The sequence below is a fragment of the Acanthochromis polyacanthus genome, chromosome 23 (assembly GCF_021347895.1).
Source record: "Acanthochromis polyacanthus isolate Apoly-LR-REF ecotype Palm Island chromosome 23, KAUST_Apoly_ChrSc, whole genome shotgun sequence".
In the NCBI taxonomy this organism is placed as follows: Eukaryota; Metazoa; Chordata; class Actinopteri; family Pomacentridae; genus Acanthochromis; species Acanthochromis polyacanthus.
The window spans coordinates 17,716,758-17,740,801 of record NC_067135.1 but is presented as its reverse complement, the minus strand read 5'-3'; the positions used below and the strand labels follow the sequence as shown (position 1 = coordinate 17,740,801).

The 24,044-nt window shown below is 41.3% G+C and overlaps 1 protein-coding gene across 1 annotated transcript in view; it reads right to left on the bottom strand.

Annotated features, from left to right (window-relative positions):
- Positions 1 to 24,044, bottom strand: part of si:ch73-335l21.1 (insulin receptor substrate 1-B) — a 62,982-nt gene that overhangs the window by 14,807 nt on the left and 24,131 nt on the right. The gene's annotated exons all lie outside the window — the stretch shown is intronic.

Below are 24,044 nucleotides of genomic sequence, written 5' to 3'. Positions count from 1 at the left end.
GTGGGTTGGCAGCAGATTTAGCCAGCATGAACAGCAAATATTTATCTACGAACCCTCTGGAGGCTCCACTAGTGACACCTCTCGCTTTCTCCTCGTCGCCACAGGAGGAAAAAAATTCATAAAAGAATTCCCCCCTTCTACTCTCCATCTCCATCTCGGATTTGGCCTCCTCGCCCTATTTAATCTCTCCTCTTCTCAAAGTTTTGCACATTTAGTATACCTTGCACTTAGACAATACAGGGCTAGTGTGTTAGTGTGCTTGTTCTGGAGTGCTTCTGCACTGGGCTACTTAAAGAAATCAACTTCACTGCTGTTTAACAATGATTACAGCAGGAGTCATTTTCTGCCATATTTGAGCGCTGCAGAAAGACAATAACAGGGCTTGTGCACTTCTGAACCATAATGAATGCAAACACCCTAAAATTAAACCTGAAATCCCCAGCTTCATAGTCATTTAACTTCAGTTCCAATGTGCACCTTTATAGAGCCAAAAGGGAAAAAAGGTCAAATACAACTATAGCATTCAAACGCAGAGTGTTATCACACCAGCCTTGTTTGCAAAATGCCTAGCTGTATCGTAAAGTATATGTGATTTGCAGTGAAAGAGTACAGCATGCAAAACCACTGGTATGGTCCTCTGAGGAGTCCGCTATGTGTGGATGGTTGAAAAAACAAGGAAAACATGTCAGGAAAAAAGAACAGCAGTTTAAGTGACTTAAATGGCGACTTGGACGTAAGTGTCAGATGACACAATAACAGGACACGCTGGTCGTGTGTGTAATGTATGAGTCAATAGACCGCAAGCCGTTGGGAAATGAGTATGTGTCGCTGTGTGTGTGTGTGTGTGTGTGTGTGTGTGTGTGTGTAGTAGAGCTGGGCAGCAAGGCAACTGTGGTGGCTGGCTTGGGTCACGGCTGTAGGAGTGCATTACTACGGCCTCCAACTGGACAAGAAACACACACACACAGCAGGCGAATGAAGACACATCATAAAAACAACATGGACTGTGTCTGATACAGTACACTTGATACAATATATAGCACACTGCTTTTTTATCTAAGTGTCTACAATTATCTACCACACAATGCCCTCAAAAATTCTACTGCGGGAAGAAAAAGTGGTTTTCGTTGCATGCATGCTACTTTCCGATCAACAATCAGCGACAGTTATGATTTACAGCAATATTTACTCTGCCAAGGAACGCGGCGGGGTTATATGACGATCGGCGTTGGTTTGTCTGTCTGTCTGTCTGTCTGTTAGCAACATTACTCAAAAACGGATTAATGGATTTGGATGAAATTTTCAGGGAAAGACAGAAATGACAGAAGGACCAAGTGATTAGATTTTGACAGTGATGCGGTGTATAATCTGGATCCACGGATTTGTTAAAGATTTCTGTATCATTGTCAGACAGTGGAACAGCGTCACTGTAACTATGACAACAAGTGAACACTACGTCTGCTGCTATATGACTGTAATCCTGCTACAAATCAACCACTGTGGACTTACTCATCGAAAATGATACAAGGAACACTTGTGGGGTGTTTCTGAGTCTCAACAATACCTGCTGCCCGCTCCATATCTAGGTCACACGATTCAGTATCCGTACATAACGTACACATTCAGAACACACGCCTGTACTCAGCATAAGGTGATTTTGTCTGTGGGTACGTCTATATTAAACGGCCACATTCTATAGTGCTGTGATTTCTGATCATCAATAACTAACAAATAAACAAATGCTGCCTTTCTAAATAAAAGCTGCATTTCTGACAATATCATATAGGAGAATGAACAACCTTGGTGGAGTACTGTGCTCTGAATGCTTTTCTTGTTTTAACTGTAACCACATTCTCTCTGTCACACATGCATAAAGGGAGATCAATGACGTGATGTCCCCATGTCATGCAGATGAGCAGCATCAAGCTCTGAGTGTGTGTCCATGACTTGTTTTGGACAGGAGGTGATGATTCATATTCAGATTGTGATGAACTCCATAAAGCCTTGAGCTCCTCCATCATCAGCTAACAGCGGAAAGCAACACGACGTCACCACCTCATTCAGCGAGCAGACAAGTCCTGATGACGAGCGTCCTTACATGCGAACAAACACAGTCAACAAGCCATGTACAGCGGGGCACACGTGGAAAGAAAAGCTCACGTCACGTTTCATTCAGCTCCCCTGGATGACAACTGGTCATGAATACAAACAATTTCATTACTCGCAAATGAAATTCAGCAGCAGCATAAGCAGTAAACACAGAGTGTGCATGCACATATAGAGCATGTGCTGCCTCTCAATCATTCCTCCTCCCATCACTTTGCTCCAGACCGTCCATCTCTTCCGTGTGCTATTTCTACTTGTTTGTTCTTGACCAGGTATGACTAATGAGTAAACAGGAGAGTTAAAGCGCATCTCATTTCCTCTCCACTGCCATGATTTGAGGCGTTCAGTGCTCTAGTTAGGTGCTGTGACGCCTGCAGCGGAGAGAAGAACATTGTGTTAACGGCTGTGGAGAGGCGTGGGGAGTGGATTGTAATTGGAGAGTCCAGAGACGGTCTCCGAGTGGCCGACCGAAACAGAACATCAAGTCTCCTTGAAATGTAAAAAGACATAAACATTTAGGAAACACAATGTGCTCATGCGGACCACGTTGTCAGACACACAAACGCAAAGCAGCAGCACATACACGGCTTCATTCTTTACACCGGAAACGCACGCTCATTTAAATGTGCAGAGAAATGTGAGCATACACGTAGACATTTACAAACAGAAACCTTCAGAGTCCGACTGACACAAGGCCTGCCCGTGCCGGATGGGTGTGGTTTACACACCGGTTAAAACTGGCACATGAAATAATGTATGGCACATGCTGCTCAAGTGGCAAACATAAGGACTAGAGCCGCTGAATTCAGATAACTTTGGATGTTCACTGCCAACACCTAGAAGAAAGAAGCTTTAATGATAATTAAATACAAAGAGAGACAAAGGCTTATTATGCTTTATACACTCATCCTCATCACAAGTTCATCTGCACTCAGTGGAAGCAGTTCTTTAGACCAGCACACACATCCATCACATCCATCCTCGTCTCTTGTCTCGTCCGTTGTCATACAAGTTACAATTTACGAGCTGTGATTCTGAGGCGACACGGAGATTTGATTTATGCCTGTAATTGACTGGTTTTAATGCATCTATAAAAAAAAGTGATGAAAAGCTGGCAAACAATTAATTTACTTGTCAACTGAATGCTCACTAACTTGTCCAATCACTGCCTAGCAACAGTGACAAGTCACAGCAGGCCTGTCGAGCTTCAGATTTCTCTGCACACCACAAAATCTTAGATGGGTCTGTAATAGGAGCAATGCTTGGCCTTTTGTAGATTGTGGCGGGTGATGTTTCAGCCAAAGACTGGAATACACTCATGTTTGTCCTTGTTTTGAGTTAGCTGCCTGTCTGCTTGATCAGCTAGAGATGTTTCAGTATTAGCTTACCCAGGGTTTCCACCAGTATGTACACAACCGTTCAAAGTTTGGGGTCACAAGGAAAACTGTTTTTTCAATGAAGATAAGACATGGTAAATGACTATTCTAGCTGGAAACGGCTGATTTATAATGGAATATCTCCATAGCGGTACAGAGGAACATTTCCAGCAACCATCACTCCTGTGTTCTAATGCTACATTGTGTTAGCTAATGTTGTTGAAAGGCTAACAGATGATTAGAAAACCCTTGTGCAGTTATGCTAGCACATGAATAAAAGAGTGAGCTTGATGGAAAACATGAAATTGTCTGGGCGACCCCAAACTTTTAACAGGTAGTGTGAAATGTGTGTGAAGATGCTTCATGATCTGCAGTTAGATTTGGGAGGCTCAGTTAGAAACAGCTTTAATAGATGAAAAGCTTACCAGTCTGATGGTTAAAACATGAACGCCAGGTCATGCAATCTGTACTCTCACTGTGCACAGACAGACGTTCAACAACTGATGCTTCAGAGGTTGAAAAGTGAACACTACTTTGCAATCTAAACTACATACATTCCTTGTGACATTTAAACCCCTCTCAGACACTCTTTTCCATCATACTGACAGCTTGTGAACATGTTGGCTTCATGTTGAAATAGGCACCCAGCGCTTTTACGACAGTTTGCTGAACAATTTCACATCTATCACAAAGTGAAGTGTCCATAAAAACAGCTCTTGCAAATGGCACTAACCAAAAATGAAGGACTTTTTTTGTTTGGTTGTTGAGAAAACATTAACAGGAGGCAGAGTCTGTTGCTTCCAGCTGTTTGTAAGAGTCTTTACACTGAGAGTATTTAAGACTTCTATCCTCAAACAGCAGCACGATTCAGATGAGAGTCCTCAAAGGAAGAAAGTTGTACACATTTATGTGCATGGAACCACAGAAGAGCTGCACCAGTAACTTTATTAATTACTTATTCCCAACACAAAAGCCACATCAGTCCAGGTCAGGATCTAACATGAAGTCACACTGTGTACTTTTCTTCACTGTAGACAGGTGAACTGTCGCACACAATGTCACAGGTTACACAGCCTTTCTCAGGACAAATCATGAGCTTCATCACAGATGTCAGGATATTTTTATTTTACTGCCGTTTTGTAGTTTTGTCCACCTAATAAAACAAAGGTCAAAACCAAAATAGAATTAACAAGAAAAGCACTCAGAGAGCGCAGTACTCCGCCAAGGCTGCTCAGTCGTATCATTTCTGACGGATGAAATCTTGAAAACTACTCTACAACATAGAATGTGGCCATTCAATATAGATGTATCCACAAACAAAATGACCTTGCACTGAGCACAGGCGTGTGTTACTCATGTGTACTTTATGTACGGATACAGAATCGTGTGACCTAAATATGTGGCGAGCGGCGGGAATTGATGGGACTTGGGAACACCCCCACAATCAAATCAACTGTTCCTTGTATAATTTCTGATTCTGATCTCTGCAGTGATTGATTTGTAGTAGGATCACAATCATGTGATCGTCAGCAGGCAGCTGATATTGTGTTCACTTGTTGTCATAGTTACAGTGATGCTGTGTCGCTGTTTCGAAATGATACAGAAGTCTTTAACAAATCCGTGAATCCAGACTATAAGCCGTATCACTGTCAAAATCTAATTAATTGGTCCTTGTGTCATTTCTGACCTTCCCTGAAAATTTCATCCAAATCCGTTAATCTGTTTTTGAGTATTGTTGCTAACAGACAGACAGACAGACAAACATATGGCAATCGTCACATAACTCCGACGTTCCTTGGCAGTAATAATATAAAATTTAAAATTGTAATATTCTAACTTTCAAATGAATTTTCTTCATACATATCACTTAAACTTAAATAAGGGATGTATGTGAATTCATTAACTACTGATGAGTTAATGGTTCAGCATTACAAGACACAACCTGAGCCCAAATGAGAGAAATTAACTCCAGTCAGAAAACCCATGTGACTGACTGCCTCGACAGCCCACACAAACACACACAGACCCTGTTCCCCACGGTAATTTGGGCAATTTAATTAAAAAATACCCTGCAAAGCACAGGAAACTGTTAGTTCTACCACCGAGGCCCGGTTATGGCGCTGATGCCGAGGTGACGTCGAGGTGAGGCAGCACTCTAAAGGTTAACGACTGTTCTCAAGCCGATAATGGCAGCAATGAGCAAACATCTCTGCTCTCTCATTCGCTCTGCACTGATGAGTTACATAAGGTAGGTCGAGGTACCATTTGTTCCTTCTCACAGTTACCCAATAGAAAAAGTGAATGATCTAGGTTCAGAAAAGTGTTGATATGACGGCCTGCATGAGTTTCATTCATATATATGTGCAGATAAATCGCAGTGTGATCAGTGGATGAAATGTGTGCGAAGGGAACATTCACACACTGTGAGTAAATCTAAAACTCACTGTTCACGTGTCACAGTTGGAAAATAGAAGTTGCGCTGGTTGATTCTCTGAGATCACGTTCATCTGAGCCACAGAGTATGCTGACCCAGGATTAGGTAACTGAAGTGCAGGCTGTGTGTGTTTAGCCTATAGTTTCCCTCCAGGCAGTCAGAGTTGAGCAATCCATATGAAGTTGAAACATGGCCCAACTGGTCCTGTGATCCTCAGTTCTCGGTTTCTAATTTGAAACATCCAGTTTCCAAACTCAGCTTCTGCTTTGCAGAAGGTTTTTCAGCCTCCCTGTGGCAGCAGCAGGGAGCGAAAACCACACATAAAAATTGGCATTTTCACCTCTTAACTTATAGTTTTTGAAAAAAACAGAAGAAAAATCTGCATGTTGGTTTCAGGTTATCACTGTTGTAAACTAAAATCTTTCAACTACTCTGACCCTGACACATTGTTATGAACAACTGCAGCACACAGCTTCTGCTTTTACTGTAAATAAAAGTCAGCAGTTTTGAGACCAGACTCTTTTTCCTTTGGTCACCTTTGGTTACAACACATTTCTGCGGTCATTTGGGATTCGAACACTTAACCTGTAACGGTTACTTTTCTAAATGTTATATATGCATAATTTTGACTCATCCACAAATTGTGGTGTTACTGTTAACATCTGTGTTTTTTTGAGGTGTGTCTTTGCAAACACTTTAAAAACTTACATCATGAAGTTTTCATTTGTGCATCAAGCTTAGTTATCTCCTACAATGCTGTGCTTGGGAGGGGACTTGAGGAGAAGCAGAGGTAAACATATTCATGTAACAGCTCTTACTTTACACCACCAAGATTACAACAACCACAAAACACATTAAAAATGGATCTTCATCCTGTGGGACCTTTAAAGACAACGATCAGACAACCATCCTAGCAGTGGTGTTCTTAGGGCTTACAGCCAATCTGTGTTCACACATTCCCATGAGCTCACTAGAGGCTAATTCTCAAACATTCCAATCAATATCAAAGAGGAATGCATGGATTTGGAGAAACCAGTAATCTGATCGAGAGAACTGGTGGTTTAGCTGCTGGACTGAAGTCAGGTCAGATCTTTATGGAGAAAGAGTTTGACATTTGTTGACCTGGATATTCACCACTGTAAGACTTCTGTTGACAGATCGTGGAAGTTTAGCAGCGGTGAAACATGTTGTGGACTCGAACCGCTGCTGCATTCATAGTTCTGAAATCAATGAAAAAAAAATCAGGCAGCATTTGATCATCTTTCTTTTCCAGAATGGTTGGAAGCAGTTACTCAAAAGCCGTCACCTCGTCAAAAATGGCTTAATTGGACCCAAGTCAAACAGTCTAGTCAGAGCAAAGCTTTACTGGCAAAGCCCGAGCGAGTGGGGAAAAAGGATTTCATGGCGACTCACTGAGAATAACTTGACCCCCACTGCTTGAGTCTTAACTGGATTCTCACCGTGTTGTCACCATCAGCACTTCACCTGACCCCGGGATCAACTTTAACCTCCCCTCATCCTCTGAACCGCCTCCCCCTGATCCATCCGTCCACGGCACAGCTAAAGTCACAACACCCCCCCACAAATATGTACTAAAACCACACACAACTGCGTAAATAAACAGCATTATAGCCAGACAGAGGTACACACACACACACACACACGGCCTCCATTTGAAAAGTGGCTCGTTAGTAGACGGTAATCAGCTTAGCGCTCTACAACGCCCACCGGCTCTAAGCTCTTTACAGACAAAACCAGTTAGAGAAGCAGCAGCTGAGCGATGCCACGGCCCCCGAATCCGTCGAGACACACAGTTGGACTCGCACAGATCATGGTGGAGTCGTGGAGAGAAACACCGTGGCGGTGCGGACATCAACACAATCACCTGCGACAGACGAGAGATGTGTGTCTGTGGAGGGGGGAAAAGGAAATTTATGTACCAGAAGGAGACAGACGGCGAACACAAAAGAGACCGGGAAACAAAGTCAGAGTGAGAAGAACGCAGAAAATGGCACACAAATAAAAGGATAAAGGAAAGCTTGAAGGCTTTCCTGGGAGAGTGCACAGGGAGGGAGGGAGACAAATAAGAATGAGTGTGTGAAAAGAGGGAAACACTCCCTCCTTCCTCCTCCTCCTCGTGTTGCACTCAGTAACCCTGGTCGGTTGGTGGGTGGCTGCGTTTCTTTTTAGGCAGCGCCCGACGCTACTCCAAGCCCGGCATACATCCCATACCACAATCAGCGCTCTGTAGCCGGGATCACGCTTGTACAGGGAGCTGGCATGCTGTCAAGCAAACACACACACTCACACGGAGGTATGCGCATAAACACACGTGGACAAAATTGTTGGTATCCCTCAGTTAAAGAAGGAAAAACCCACAATTCTCACTGAAATCACTTGAAACTCACAAAAGTAACAATAAATAAAAATTTATTGAAAATTAAATAATCAAAAACAGCCATTACTTTTGAATTGTTGATTAACATAATTATTTAAAAAAACAAACTAATGAAACAGGCCTGGACAAAAATGATGGTACCTCTATAAAAGATTGAAAACTATTTGACCAGAGTGACATGATTAACTCAGGTGTGTCATTTAATTGACATCACAGGTGTTTCCAAACTCATAATCAGTCAGTCTGCCTATTTAAAGGGAGACAAGTAGTCACCCTGCTGTTTGGTGAAAAGGTGTGTACCACACTGAACATGGACAACAGAAAGCGAAGGAGAGAATTGTCCCAGGACATCCGAAAAAAAATTATAGACAAACATCTTAAAGGTAAAGGCTATAAGACCATCTCTAAACAGCTTGAAGTTCCTGTGACAACAGTGGCTCATATTATTCAGAAGTTCAAGACCCACGGGACAGTAGCCAACCTCCCTGGACGTGGCCGCAAGAGGAAAATTGATGACAAATTGAAGAGACGGATCGTTGGAATTGTATCCAAAGAGCCCAGAGCAACCTCCAAAGAAATTAAAGGTGAACTCCAAGGCCAAGGTACATCAGTGTCAGATCGCACCATTCGTCGTTGTTTGAGCCAAAGTGGACTTCATGGGAGACGACCAAGGAGGACATCACTGCTGAAAAAAACTCATAAAAAAGCCAGACTGGAATTTGCAAAAATGCATGTTGACAAGCCACAAAGCTTCTGGGAGAATGTCCTTTGGACAGATGAGACCAAACTGGAGCTTTTTGGTAAGGCACATCAACTCTATGTTCATAGACTCAAAAACCAAGCATACGAAGAAAAGAACACTGTCCCTACGGTGAAACATGGAGGAGGCTCAGTAATGTTTTGGGGCTGCTTTGCTGCATCTGGCACAGGGTGTCTTGAAAGTGTGCAAGGTACGATGAAATCTGAAGACTATCAAGGCATTCTGGAGAGAAATGTGCTGCCGAGTGTCAGAAAGCTTGGTCTCAGTCGCAGGTCATGGGTCTTCCAACAGGACAACGATCCAAAACACACAGCCAAAAACACCCAAGAATGGCTGAGAGAAAAGCGTTGGACTATTCTAAAGTGGCCTTCTATGAGCCCAGATCTGAATCCCATTGAACATATGTGGAAGGAGCTGAAACATGCCATTTGGAGAAGACACCCATCAAACCTGAGACAACTGGAGCTGTTTGCTCATGAGGAGTGGGCCAAAATACCTGTTGACAGCTGCAGAACGCTCATTGACAAATACAGAAATCGTTTAATTGCAGTGATTGCCTCAAAAGGTTGTGCAACAAAATATTAAGTTATGGGTACCATCATTTTTGTCCAGCCCTATTTCATTAGTTTGTTTTTTTAAATAATTATGTTAATCAACAATTCAAAAGTGATGGCTGATTTTGATGATTTAATTTTCAATAAATTTTTATTTATTGTTACTTTTGTGAGTTTCAAGTGATTTCAGTGAGAATTGTGGGTTTTTCCTTCTTTAACTGAGGGGTACCAACAATTTTGTCCACGTGTGTAGAGATGGAAACACACACACAGAAGACGCCAACATAACCTTAAAAAACTGAGGAGGAAGATCAGGAGATGAGAGAGCAGTGATGACTGCTTTTAACAGTTTTCCAAAAATCAGAAACAGGTAACATACAAGGAATCAGACTTGTTGCTTTAGTGCAGCGGAGTCAAACTCCTCTTAGTTCAGGCGCCACATTCAGACGAACCAGTAAAATCACAACATAACCACAATTCACAATGTTTCCTTTTGTTTTAGTGCAAAAAGTACAACTGGAAACATTCAATGAACTGTCTTTTTGACAAAACATTATGAACAAATTGAAATGTCTTCAGAAAAATCAGTGCATTTCCAACAACACTATGCCTCAGTTTATCATTTACACATTACAAATTACAGCTCACAGAGAATCTACAAAGGCACAAAACATTCAGTCACAGGTGTCTGGAAATGAACGACATAGAATTTAACTGCATGATCAAAACAACTTGTCAAGAGCTCGAAATTATTTTAAATTTGCATTGAGTTACACATCTGTGTAGTGATCCTGAGCACCACATCACACAAACTAAAGTGGAAACTATTACAGAAGAAGTTGTCCCCCTGCCTTGTAAATGCATTTAATTTATACATACCAGCTCTCACTTCTTTGAAATCACAGCTCAGAATTTTTCTGTTTCCTATTATAGCCTATTTTAAATTGCTGTAAATGCAAATTGTAATTTTATTTTTTTAATATATTTCTAATTTTCCTGTTTTTTTCTATGTTTTATTATATTTATCATTTCAATTGTGCTTTTTATGTTTGTCTGAATGTTTCCAATGTTTTTAATGTTTTCTTATAAAGCGCATTGTGTTGCCCTTGCGTTTGAAATGTGCTATTCCAATACAGCTGCCTCGACTTGCCTAAATTTGTACATAAAAAATACATTAAAGTTGTGGCAGTACAGTGGATAAATTTAAAACAGCAGTTACTTTTATTGAAAAATTTCAGCTAATGTTGTGTCTGGAATTTGCAATGTCATCTCACGGGCCAGATGGGAACCTCAAGTGGGCCAGTTTTAGCCCGCACGCCTCCTGTTTGACACCTCTGTTTTAGCGTATAGCCATAGATGCCGACATGTCAATCAAAATGGAAAAAAAAAAGCAAATGCTGCAGGTCAGTAGGCAGATGCTTGACAGCTTGAAGTCACCCGCTTAAAAAAAAAGAAAATAAAGCAAACTGCTTGGCCAGGATTTATTAAACCAGACCTGCTCCGCAAGTTATCAGAAATCTTTCCTCAGATCTCAGCAAACTAAATCATGTGCTGTATTCCCATCCGACGGATGGCCTCGGTCCCACGGCGACGCTACAAGAGGTGCTTTCATTCAACCGTTCAAACACTTTGCACACAAACGCCGCTCACACGCCCAAGTGAAAACTCGGCATGATTGTGAGAAAGAACAAGAAGAAGTCTGGGGGTGAAAATAAATGGAGAGAGCAAACAAAAAGTCCTCTGGGAGAGAGAAAGAGAGGGAGAGAAAAGACAGGAAGAGGAGGAGAAGAAAGAGGTTTGGAGAGCAGAGGAGGGAGGAATGGCGAGGCAGAGGGGCTTTGTTCAAAACAGAATGAGTAAAACAGTATTGACAAAAGAGAAAGGGTGTGTGTGTGTGTGTGTGTGTGTGTGTGTGTGTGTGTGTGTGTGTTTTGAGGACCACAGCCAGGTCAGTGAAGGTTGCTTTGGCCATTAGTTGAGAAGCTTTTGGCTGATCCCTGCTTCCTGAAAGGTGATTGGCTCAGATGATTTGTTTTGAGCTTTTGCTATTAAGAGCAAGGCAGCCTTAAGACCTGTGTGTGTGTGTGTGTGTGTGTGTGTGTGTGTGTGTGTGTGTGTGTGTGTGCGTAAATGCAATTTAGCCGTGCATTTTTCATGCATGTGAGTAAACCACACAACCCAAGACATTTGGACGTAACTCAAGAGCTTTGAAGTAAAAAGCAAAAATGGGCAGGTGTGGCAATCAAACAGTCTTCTGTCAAATCCAATGACAAGTTCAATGGCGACAGTCCTCACACACACACACACACACACACACACACACACACACACACACACACACACACTCACACACACTTCGTCTGTCCAGCGGCGCCTCTTTGACTGACCAAGCTGCCAATACAATTCACTCCCCTGCCTCTATGTTCTCGTACGTGTGTGTGCCAAATGCATGTGAATAAGGCACTAGTCAGTCAAAACATGACCAGAGTACTGAGCCATTAGTCGAGGTTTTACTACCTAATTACCATTCGCTCAGCTGGGCAGCTCACCAGCAACACACACACGAAACAAAAAGGCCGTAACCGAGGTCCTGTCAAGGAGCCCTTGAGCAAGTCATTTAACCCCCAGCTGGGTCATTCTGTGGTTGAAACGAAGGGATTCATTGCTGAAATTAAAAAAAATACTAAATAAAAACTTAATAAAAGAAATACATCACAAAGTTTCTCCAGTTTTGAACATTTCATTAAGCTGAAGGAAAGACCAACTTATTTCTCTTAACCCTCCCTTTGTCTTCATTTACAGGCACCACAAAATATTGTTTGCTTGTCTGAAAAAATACAAAAATTCAGCAAAAAATTCCCCAAATTTCTGAAAATTTGCAAAACCTTCAGAAAATTCCAGTAATTCCTTAAAAGGTTCCCTTTAAAGTTTTATTTTTAAAAAAAATCCTCCAAATTTTGCAAGAACATTCTTGTAAATATTTTCAAAAAATGAGAAAAATCTTCACAAAAAATCCAAAAAATATCTAAAGTGGCTACATATATATCAGTAAAATTTATGATGTTTTCTTGAAGAGGATTCACAAAAATAGCAACCAAAATCCATCGAATTTCGCTGGATTTTGTTTGATTTTTTGTGAATGTTCTTAAGCAAACATTTTTTTCCACCAAAAAATGTTCAAAAAGTTCCCCAAAATGTTGAAAATGTGGACATCAGAAGCTTCACTCTGAAAATAAGTGTTTTTTACACATTTTCAAACTTTAAAATGGGTTGATTTGACCTGCAGGACGACACGAGGGTTAAAACGTTTACAGACAAGATTACAGATGACGACAGTTTTCCAAATCAATCTTTTCTTCCAAATCTTTCAGTCCGGTTGGTAAGAAATCTGATAGAGGATGCTTCCAAAAGCAGCTCTGTCTTACTGGTACTGCTTAATGAGTGCTCTTAGTGGTTCCTTTCTATCATTTTCTAATATAGAGCCGAATTATCATAGCTCTGTTGTCTCACTTTTTAACATTTCCTCTCTTTCACGCTTCATTTTTAAGTGAAAAATAGAATGCAGGACATTTTCTTCAGAAAACAGTTCAAACACGTCTTCTGCCAGTCAGCAGCAACATTTACTTCGACAGGGTGAACATAAAGAAAGACAGTTTGCCTGCAGCCTCTAAATCAATATGTCCCCCCGCTGCTTTGAGCGCTCTGGAAACGAGAGGTCAGATGATACTCTGAGAGCTCCAGTTTGAATTTATGAACACAGTTAAAGCTACACAACCTGCTGGCTGGTGGCTAATTTTAGTCATTAACCCATGCTTGCATAATTAGGTAACTCCACGTGAGGGCTACAAGCGACTAGCATGCATAACATACCTGGGTTAATGAGACACGAGCATTTCTCCACCTGTATGTGATGAACTCTTGATGGATGATCAGACATATGGATCATTTTTCTGCACTTGTAGTGAGAAACATTTTCGATATTGATTCCAGAAATGTAACTACACTTTTGAACAGTTTAATGTTGGGTTTTTGGACCCAACCCTAGCTTCTTATACTGATACGGGATCTTTTAGAGCAGGCTTGTCAAACATAAGGCCAGAGGGTTCAATCCAGAATGCAGGATGACTTTGCAAAGTCTAACGAAAGGTAAAAATGATATTTACTGTGGAAACATTTAAAAACACTGAACATTGTGCAATATGACTCAGCAGCTTTGGCACGACTGAGTTTGGTTTGGTTGAACTCCATTGTTGATGCACTGCCACAACTTTTATGCATTTTTTATGTGTAAATTTTCTACATTTACAAGGCAGGAGGATAACTTAATCTTCTTCTTGAATAGTTCCCATTTACTCTGTGTGGTTTGTTAGTGCAGGTGGCCAGGATTACTACACAGATGTGGAAATAAATGTAAATTTAAAATCATTTCTAGACCTTGACAAGTTGTAAAATACTAGATTGTTCTGTTCCAGGTACCTGTGGATAAATGTTTTGTGCCTTTGTAGACACACTGCGATCTGGAAGTTGTGATCCACAAATGATAAACTGAGGCTTAACATTGTTAATATTGAACTTATTTTTCTTAGGTAATTTCAGGTTGTTCATAATGTTTCATAAAAAGATAGCTCCTTAAATCTGAACATTTTCTGTACTTTTTTTGCACAGAGGGAAAAACTTGGAGTTATATCTTTGGTTTGTCATTAAAACCAGACTTGAGGACGTCATTTTGGGCTTTTGGGGAAAAAAAAATTCTGAAAAAAAATCAACAATTAAAAGAATAATTTGTTGCCGCTCTAGTATCTTTCAGGCCACCACATTCCTTCTGATTTTCTGCTACCATTCCAATGACTTCATGAACACCTTGTTCTCAAATGCTCCCTTTCATATATCCTGAACATATTGATCTGTGACAGGAAGTGCATCTGTTAGTGTGAATCCAGCACGTGAAAAAGCCTGGATTAATTGATAAGAGTGGTGCATATGTGAGCGTGTCAGTGATACACGTGAAGTGCAGCAAACGATGAATGTTACACTAGGACCCTGAAACTAAATATGACCCCTACTGGGCATGTGGAACTACTGGAATTGCACACACTTTCACACACCTTGTTCTATCAGCTAATCTATCCCTCTTGAGCTTCATGTGATGAGCTCAAGAATGAAGCCACTCCGGTTTGCTGGTCTCACCCTGACCTCGTGAATATACTGTCAAAGTCACAGTCATTTATAACACACAAGCATCCCTTTTCTTTTTTTTGCCTCTATCAGCAAGATCACGCTGAGCAGGAGTCAGGCATGTGAGATGAGCATTGTCAACTGGTCAAGGTCTTGGGAAAAGGAAGAAGAACATGTCGGTATAGAAGGGAGACAAGCAGTGAATGAAATTTCTTCTTCGGTCACCGCAAAAAAAACAACAAAAAAAACCCCCGCAAACAAGCCGCTTTTTTATTGTATTATGACTGTTTTTCATCTTATGCTAACTTGATTCCCATCTGTGTGCTTAGAAATGTCCTTATTTTTGAAAGAAAAGCTATTTTTATTCAACGAAGATAACATGAAACAAATCAGAAATCTAGTGTATGTTGGCGGACTCTGCAACTTCGAGCACAGACCGTGTGGTGAGGTCATCCGTGTGCGCCGCGGCAACAATATTGTCTCATTACAGCCCTTCGCCTCCATCCAATTAGGCGAATCCGAGGGATGGGAGAGCAATCCGAGTTGATTGCAAACACACACACAAACAGCTTCGTGACGGCTGATCAAGCTGCCACACACACCGCTGCGCACGAAGCGGAATTCAGCGCAAACACGGTAAAAGCCACCGACAGTCAGCAGAGCGACTTCAACAACATGACTCTGAAAGTACAGACAAGCTCTCAACTTGGCCGTAAGCAGCCACAGGTTGCAGCGGAGAGTTTGATGTTGGGAAATAAGGGACCGCATGCATGATTAGAGACGATTAGGGTTATTCTATGATTGGCTATTGTATGAGTATGCGTAGTCTCCTGGAGTAGATACAACACAAGCAAGGATCTAGTCAGGAGAAAACAACCTGGATAAGAGCCATAAAACAAGCTGATAATAGGACTGTAGTGTCTACACTCTTACTCATTACACCCAATTTGTATACATCTTGCTGTGCCAACTCACTGGAATGAATAAGGAGGCTGCATTTTTCCACACACTGCAAATATCAATCATGACACTGCCCTGGGGTAGTGTTAGACTTCTTCTAATCCCAAGGATCTGCTACAAGTGGTAAAATACTAAAGGAACTGTTAAAATACAATAAAATTTAAGGTGCTGCTTCACTAAAAAGTACTTACTGACATCTGCCCTCATAGGGAAGAGTTGTTAGGACTTGCCGGCATGTGTGTGTGTGTGTGTGTGTGTGTGTGTGTGTGTGTGTGTGTGTGTGTGTTCTTGTACTTGCTACATTGTGAGAACCATTTTCTGCATTTAACTATCAAAGTGAGGACATTTTTACAAAGTGAGGACATTTTGGCCGGTCCTCACTTTGAAACAGCCATGTTTGAGGGTGAAGACTTGTTTTTAGAGAACAGGTATGAATTGAGGTTTGGTTAGGGTTAGGGTAAGGATTAGGGTTAGGCAATCAGTTGTGATGGTTAAGGTTAGGGTAAGGCTCTAGGAAATGCATTACGCCTATGGATGTCCTCACTAAGATAGAAGTACAAACATGTGTGTGTGTGTGTGTGTGTGTGTGTGTGTGTGTGTGTGTGTGTGTGTGTGTGTGTGTGTGTGTGTGTGTGTGTGTGTGTGTGTGTGTGTGTGTGTGTGTGTGTTGTTTCAGATGTTGCCTGAGGTCCACGCTGCCACGGACTAATCTTCCATTGAGTGCAGTGTGAGGCAGAAGAGGAAATGGGAGGATTTGGTTCTGCACAATGAATAGAGACTAAATCTCTGCTGTGTGTGTTGGATTTTGTGCATCTGCGTCTCTCTCCCTGCGCACTTGTTGAACTGTCATACACCCTTCTCTTGCCTCCACTGAGCTACATAACGAATGACTGTGAGTTGTATTGTAACTATAGCTGCCGGAACATTTGCAGATGGCGTATATACATGCATAGCATTTACCATCACTCCGACATGTTTGCTTTTGTACTATTCTTACTGCTACACTGCATTGAAGCGGGAAAGGCTGGCAATCACTTCACAGACAGGATGCTTTTCTGGCATTTTTCTAAAGCAAAGAATGAAAAGGAGGACTGACATTGACAAGACAGGATGAAAAAGAGACATGGAGATGGAATAAGTGCGAGTGATGATTAATTGGAGGGAGAGGAAAGAGAGGTGGTGAGCTAGATGTACACCACAGTTCAAAAGTTTTTCATGAAAACTCACACTTTGATTCATGTGCTAACATAACTGCACAAGGGTTTTCTAATCATCAGTTAGCCTTTCAACACCATTAGCTAACACAATGTAGCATTAGAACACAGGAGTGATGGCTGCTGGAAATGTTCCTCTGTACCCCTATGGAGATATTCAATTAAAAATCAGTAGTTTGCAGCTACAATACTCATTTACCACATTAATAATGTCTTCAAACAAATATCTTCAGCGAAAAAAACCTGCTTTTCTTTCAAAAATATTTCTAAGTGACCCTAAGCTTTTGAACGGTAGTGTACACGTGCGGTAGGACGGACACACAGCCATGCACAACCTTCAACACTCCTCCAAAACCCAAACAGAAGGGAGTTGTTGCTAAGTGTGGTGTGAATTTGGTGACTCCCTGAACAGACCACCCAAACAAAGCAGGCCGGACTTCAGAGAAGGACACATCCTTGCCTTTGAGAAAAACAAACTGCACCCGCCCAAAAAAAGATCCTTGGTGTCTATGCTGTGCGGTATATTCCAAAGAAATCCAAATAAATGACTTAATATCAAATAAACATTGAAATATGTCTTTGTTTACTTAGGCTTCAGAGGAAATGGATTCAGGCCTCTCTGCTGTGCTTTTCTGAATCTTCCTGTGGGGCCAAATCAGTTGTGTAATGCTGTAATTAGGCTCGTGGAGGAAAGTTGGGTTTGCAATGTGGAGAAATTCAAGCTTAATATGGATTATGCAATCATAAGATGCAGGATTGTACCTCCCACCTAGTCCTGTTTTTCATATCCATACAGTCGATTATACAACAGCTGAATACAAAAAGAAGAAAATCTCTGAGGCTAATTAGCCCTTAAAATCTGATATTATGAAATTGCTGTTACTAAATGCATTGAGATGGGTCCCTCTTGATCTCAAACGGGCACACTCAATAAACACATGCTAATTTAATGGAAAATAAGGCTGCAGATAATAACGAATTAGCATTCAAAGTCCTCAAACCAGCCTAATTACCTGCCAAGAAATGCAGGAGCTTAAAACGTCACAGATGAACCTCGGATTTAGCCTCCACATGTTTAGACGCACTGCTTTGACTCTACATCTGTGTGCACTTAGACTGTGCATAAAAATGAGTGGAGCCGTGTGTCACTGTGCTGAGATCCTAACTGTGCAGAGCAGGCGGGAGCTCGGTGTGCCTCCAGCGTAAAGCCAAAATCACAGCAGATAAACAGATAAAAGTGAATACACATACACCAAACTTAGCCTCACCCACTCTGGGGGTCATGTCCCATCCACGTGGTAGTGTTTTACATAACACTAGCGCTGTCAGTCTAACCTAGTGCTGGCCTGGATTACACACCCAGCAAGATAAGCCTGTCTAATATAGGAAAACTGCTGTTTTTAATGTATATGCAGAACAGAACAGTGCTCAGCTCATTACAATGCTTATGACCTTTTATTGGGTCTGTTCACCAAGTGAACTTGCTAAGACATGAACATGCGGGGAAAAAAATCGTCAGAGCAAGAAATGTGAGCAGTTGGATGATAGCGCAATTCCCCCCCCCCTCCCCTCCGAGCGATTGATTTATAAGAGAACATGACCACCAAGATGCATTTGTAATCTCCACATTAGAAAAATCCAGAATGTATAAATATACAAGTTTAAATGGCAATATTACACTTTGCAAAGTCGCATATCGGGCCGTAAGTTCCTCTGAAGTAGTTGTGATGTCACAAATGTATAGAAATTTGAGTCTTAAGGTGAGCTAAAACAGTGGAATAGCCATACGTCAATCTCAAGAATAGATGTTATTACTCTGGAGGAACTAGGTAGAGTTATGCGATGATTATTGTGGTTTGTCTGTCTGTCTGTCTGTCCGTCTGTCTGTTAGCAACATTACTCAGAAACAGACCAACGGATTTGGATGAAATTTTCAGGAAAGGTCAGAAATGACACAAGGACCAAGTGATTAGATTTTGGCAGTGATGCAGCTTATAGTCTGGATCCACAGATTTGATAAAGAATTCTGTATCATTGTGAGATAGCGACACAGCGTCACTGTAACTATGACAACAAGTGAACACTACGTCAGCTGCCTGCCGACGATCACATGACTGCGATGCTACTACAAAGCAACCGCTGCGGACAGCAAATTCTTTAAAGATTTCATTCAGAAAAAATATTAACGGCAAAATTATTACCCAAATTGTTTGTTCAGGCTTCCCTTCAAATGAAGGAATTTACAGAATGTGACATTGTTGCAATTTGTCTGCTCGCCTGGCTGCTCATGGACGTCTCAGGTGAGTATAGTTTTGTCTCAATTGAAAGAAGTGATCACAATTTATAACCATTCCAAAGTCTCCTTTAATTTCATTTTTGCATTCTCAGTGCCTGGTGTCGATAACTGCCAATACCCTTCACAAAGACAGCATCTTTCCAACGTTCTCAGAGGCACAGGTAAGAGAAGAACTGGAGCGAATTTAACATCTCTTCTAACGGTCTACAGTGAGCACGATTCGGTTACTAGAAGCACTCGGCTGTGTGAGTATACTCCTGGTCGCTTCACTGACTTTAACTACACACGTGGACAAAATTGTTGGTACCCCTCAGTTAAAGAAGGAAAAACCCACAATTCTCACTGAAATCACTTGAAACTCACAAAAGTAACAATAAATAAAAAATTTTTGAAAATTAAATAATCAAAATCAGCCATCACTTTTGAATTGTTGATTAACATAATTATTTAAAAAAACAAACTAATGAAATAGGGCTGGACAAAAATGATGGTACCCATAACTTAATATTTTGTTGCACAACCTTTTGAGGCAATCACTGCAATTAAACGATTTCTGTATTTGTCAATGAGCGTTCTGCAGCTGTCAACAGGTATTTTGGCCCACTCCTCATGAGCAAACAGCTCCAGTTGTCTCAGGTTTGATGGGTGTCTTCTCCAAATGGCATGTTTCAGCTCCTTCCACATATGTTCAATGGGATTCAGATCTGGGCTCATAGAAGGCCACTTTAGAATAGTCCAACGCTTTTCTCTCAGCCATTCTTGGGTGTTTTTGGCTGTGTGTTTTGGATCGTTGTCCTGTTGGAAGACCCATGAGCTGCGACTGAGACCAAGCTTTCTGACACTAGGCAGCACATTTCTCTCCAGAATGCCTTGATAGTCTTCAGATTTCATCGTACCTTGCACACTTTCAAGACACCCTGTGCCAGATGCAGCAAAGCAGCCCCAAAACATTACTGAGCCTCCTCCATGTTTCACCGTAGGGACAGTGTTCTTTTCTTCGTATGCTTGGTTTTTGAGTCTATGAACATAGAGTTGATGTGCCTTACCAAAAAGCTCCAGTTTGGTCTCATCTGTCCAAAGGACATTCTCCCAGAAGCTTTGTGGCTTGTCAACATGCATTTTTGCAAATTCCAGTCTGGCTTTTTTATGAGTTTTTTTCAGCAGTGGTGTCCTCCTTGGTCGTCTCCCATGAAGTCCACTTTGGCTCAAACAACGACGAATGGTGCGATCTGACACTGATGTACCTTGGCCTTGGAGTTCACCTTTAATTTCTTTGGAGGTTGCTCTGGGCTCTTTGGATACAATTCGAACGATCCGTCTCTTCAATTTGTCATCAATTTTCCTCTTGCGGCCACATCCAGGGAGGTTGGCTACTGTCCCGTGGGTCTTGAACTTCTGAATAATATGAGCCACTGTTGTCACAGGAACTTCAAGCTGTTTAGAGATGGTCTTATAGCCTTTACCTTTAAGATGTTTGTCTATAATTTTTTTTCGGCTGTCCTGGGACAATTCTCTCCTTCGCTTTCTGTTGTCCATGTTCAGTGTGGTACACACCTTTTCACCAAACAGCAGGGTGACTACTTGTCTCCCTTTAAATAGGCAGACTGACTGATTATGAGTTTGGAAACACCTGTGATGTCAATTAAATGACACACCTGAGTTAATCATGTCACTCTGGTCAAATAGTTTTCAATCTTTTATAGAGGTACCATCATTTTTGTCCAGGCCTGTTTCATTAGTTTGTTTTTTTAAATAATTATGTTAATCAACAATTCAAAAGTAATGGCTGTTTTTGATTATGTAATTTTCAATAAATTTTTATTTATTGTTACTTTTGTGAGTTTCAAGTGATTTCAGTGAGAATTGTGGGTTTTTCCTTCTTTAACTGAGGGGTACCAACAATTTTGTCCACGTGTGTATGTTTGCTTCTTCTGGGCACACATGACCTGAGACTTTGAGGAACAGGCGGAGTGCCAAACAGCTGCATACTGCACCAAGAGATCCAGCAACGGTACCAATAAAAGCTACATGCCACTAGAAGTCAGATTTGTTTCATTTGCATGCAGATTTTTCTGGTTGCTACACCGATGGCAGAAGGGAGTTACACTATATATTTGTTTTAGGGGCATTAATAATTCATATATCCTAGCAGGAGTCTTGTATCAATGAGTTGGGTTATCTTTTTTTGGCCAGGTAATTATTTATTATGGATTACAGAAAATGGACATTTATACAATGCCAGTCAAAAGTAAGGACACACCTTCTCATTCAATGGTTTTTATTAAATTATTTTAAACGCTGTAGATTAATACTGTTCATCCAGTCAGACATGTGCTTTATTTCAACAACTTTACATTTTACTATGTATCCATTCTAAATTCTATACTAAAGATACATGGATCTTCCCATGGGAAACTTTATCCTAATGGAGGGAAGTGGTGTGTCCAAGGGAAGGAATTTTGCAGGTTATTTTGAGACTGGCATAAAGATTCCCCTCCAGATGGCTAAAAAACAGCAATTGTCTGGTGAGGGACAACTGGATGGCAACAATAACAAAATTCTCTCACATGTTTCTTGTGGAAGATTGTGGAGCAGAGGCTGATTTATTTTAAGCCGACATTTGCCCCAAAAATCTTCTCCACTTCATAAACTACACATTGCACTGTGTCCAGCTTGAGGCCACGGCACTACAAAAAGCAAAAAGGCGCTTCGTAGTTGTTGTCGTTAACTTGATTTTTCCTCTAAAAGATATAATTTGGAGTGAAAGAGCTCACCCTGCTTTTCCTAATTATCTAAATCATGAGGTTATTTTTACACACTACATATTACATAACCGCTGTCCAATAGGAATGTTTCTGGCACACGTCCCACTACTGCTGTTCAATTTTAGCCTTTGGCCCTCACTGCCAAAAAAGCGCACCCCTGAGACATACACTCAGTCTTTTCCTATACAAGTCAGTGCCTCTTTGTGAAAAAACACCCTGTAATTACAGCAGATCTGAACTCTTAAAACACACACACACACACAGGATCCACACAGACAAGATAATTAATCGTTTCTAACCTGCATTTTTCTGTGTAGATAGATTGGTTGTTATGTACCATCTCACTATGTTCACTTTTCAGTTTTGTTTTTGTCTGTCTCTTTCTCTGATTGTTACAGCTAAAAAGTCTCAGCTCAAGACAAAAATCAGTTTCTGAATATCTCTGTGAGCGTCTGCAAGGATGGACTGAAACACAATGTAAAAGGGGAGGAGGACGAAAAGCATAAAGACAAAAGAGTTTTTCATGAAAAATGTTGAACAATAGTATGTGTAGAACAGAAGGGAGGGAAGGAATTTAAAAAATCCATCAGCCTAGATGTCAGACGAGGACAAACACAGTTAAGAATGAATAAGGACAAGCAGTCAAATAGAAAAACAAAGATACAAAGACGGAGATACAGAGGGATATAAGAAAACAATCACGAAAGCCAGATAGAAGAGACTCAAATTATAGAGTGCAAGAAAAAGAAGAATTTCAGGAGCGTCCACGAGTCCTCGGGCTTGGCCCTGCTGAGGCCCGCCAGCCCACCGCGGCAAAAACACTCGAACAAAAGGATCATTTATTGGAGGAGGAAAGAGGGGGAGGCCGAATGAAGGGATGAAAGGAGGGGGAACACTGTACAGAGGCATTTGAGAGCTGTGTGAGTGAAACACTGGCCCCATCTCAACATTCACAGCCAATGTGTAACATTCTCCCCCACGCTGCCCTGCTGACGTTCTCAGCGGCCAGAACCCATATGGTCCCACTGTGGTAGCCTGCTAGCATTTCTATTTAAAATCCACCCAAAACAGCCCCTGCTTCCACCAACACGACCTCCATTTCCCAATAAAACCACCACAGCGACGTATGGATGCAGGCTGATGGTTCATTTCCATCTGTGGAATCTATGAAAACCAACTGTTGAGCTCAGCCGTGCAGCACTCACCGCAAGATCCCATGATGAATTTCTGCTAATGCCTTAGATTCTTCATTAAATCTGACCGTGGAGCCGAGCTATGAAATGTTTACCACAAAAACCCTAGAGGTGTAAGTCTAGCACAACCCTACAGTGCAAATCATGTGGAAGCTAGCAGGGCTGCATAAACAACAAGGCTTGGCAGGACGCATTCATCACAAGAGCCCTACTGTGGAAGCTTAAGCAAGACTACTGAGTGTTTCCCTGATGCATATAAATCCACATCTCCATTTAAATGCCACTCTATCTGCTTAAACTGCAGGCGTCTGCTTCTTAACAGGCCAATTTAGTGCAGACAGTGGTTCAAAGAGAATGTTTTTTCTGTGAGGAAACATCTCACAGTGAGTTAGTTGAGCCATTGTTTAGCTGTGGGGGTCCTCCACAGTCAGAAAATTGCTCCAAACAGTGGGAAAAAACGTAAATAAAGTGAAAATTCATAATCTGGCCCCAGCTTTTAGCACGGCAGTCACTGCACAACTTTAATGTGAACAAATAAAACCATCTTTAATTATAGCAGGAACCCTACACACTGAGTGCATGACACTACAGGAAAAAATGGTAATCATTTTAAACAACCTAATGGGCTGAAGTAAACACTCAGAATTTTCTGCTTTAATGAAGTAATCAGAGCGAGCAATACTTTCATAGTCAAATCTATAAATTTAGCAACCAAATTTGCTGCTTACATTCCTTCAAAAGGTTGTAAGTTGCTAGAAACTCATAAAATAACTAAATCTGAAATGTGATTTATGAAGCAGTTAGTTTTTATCC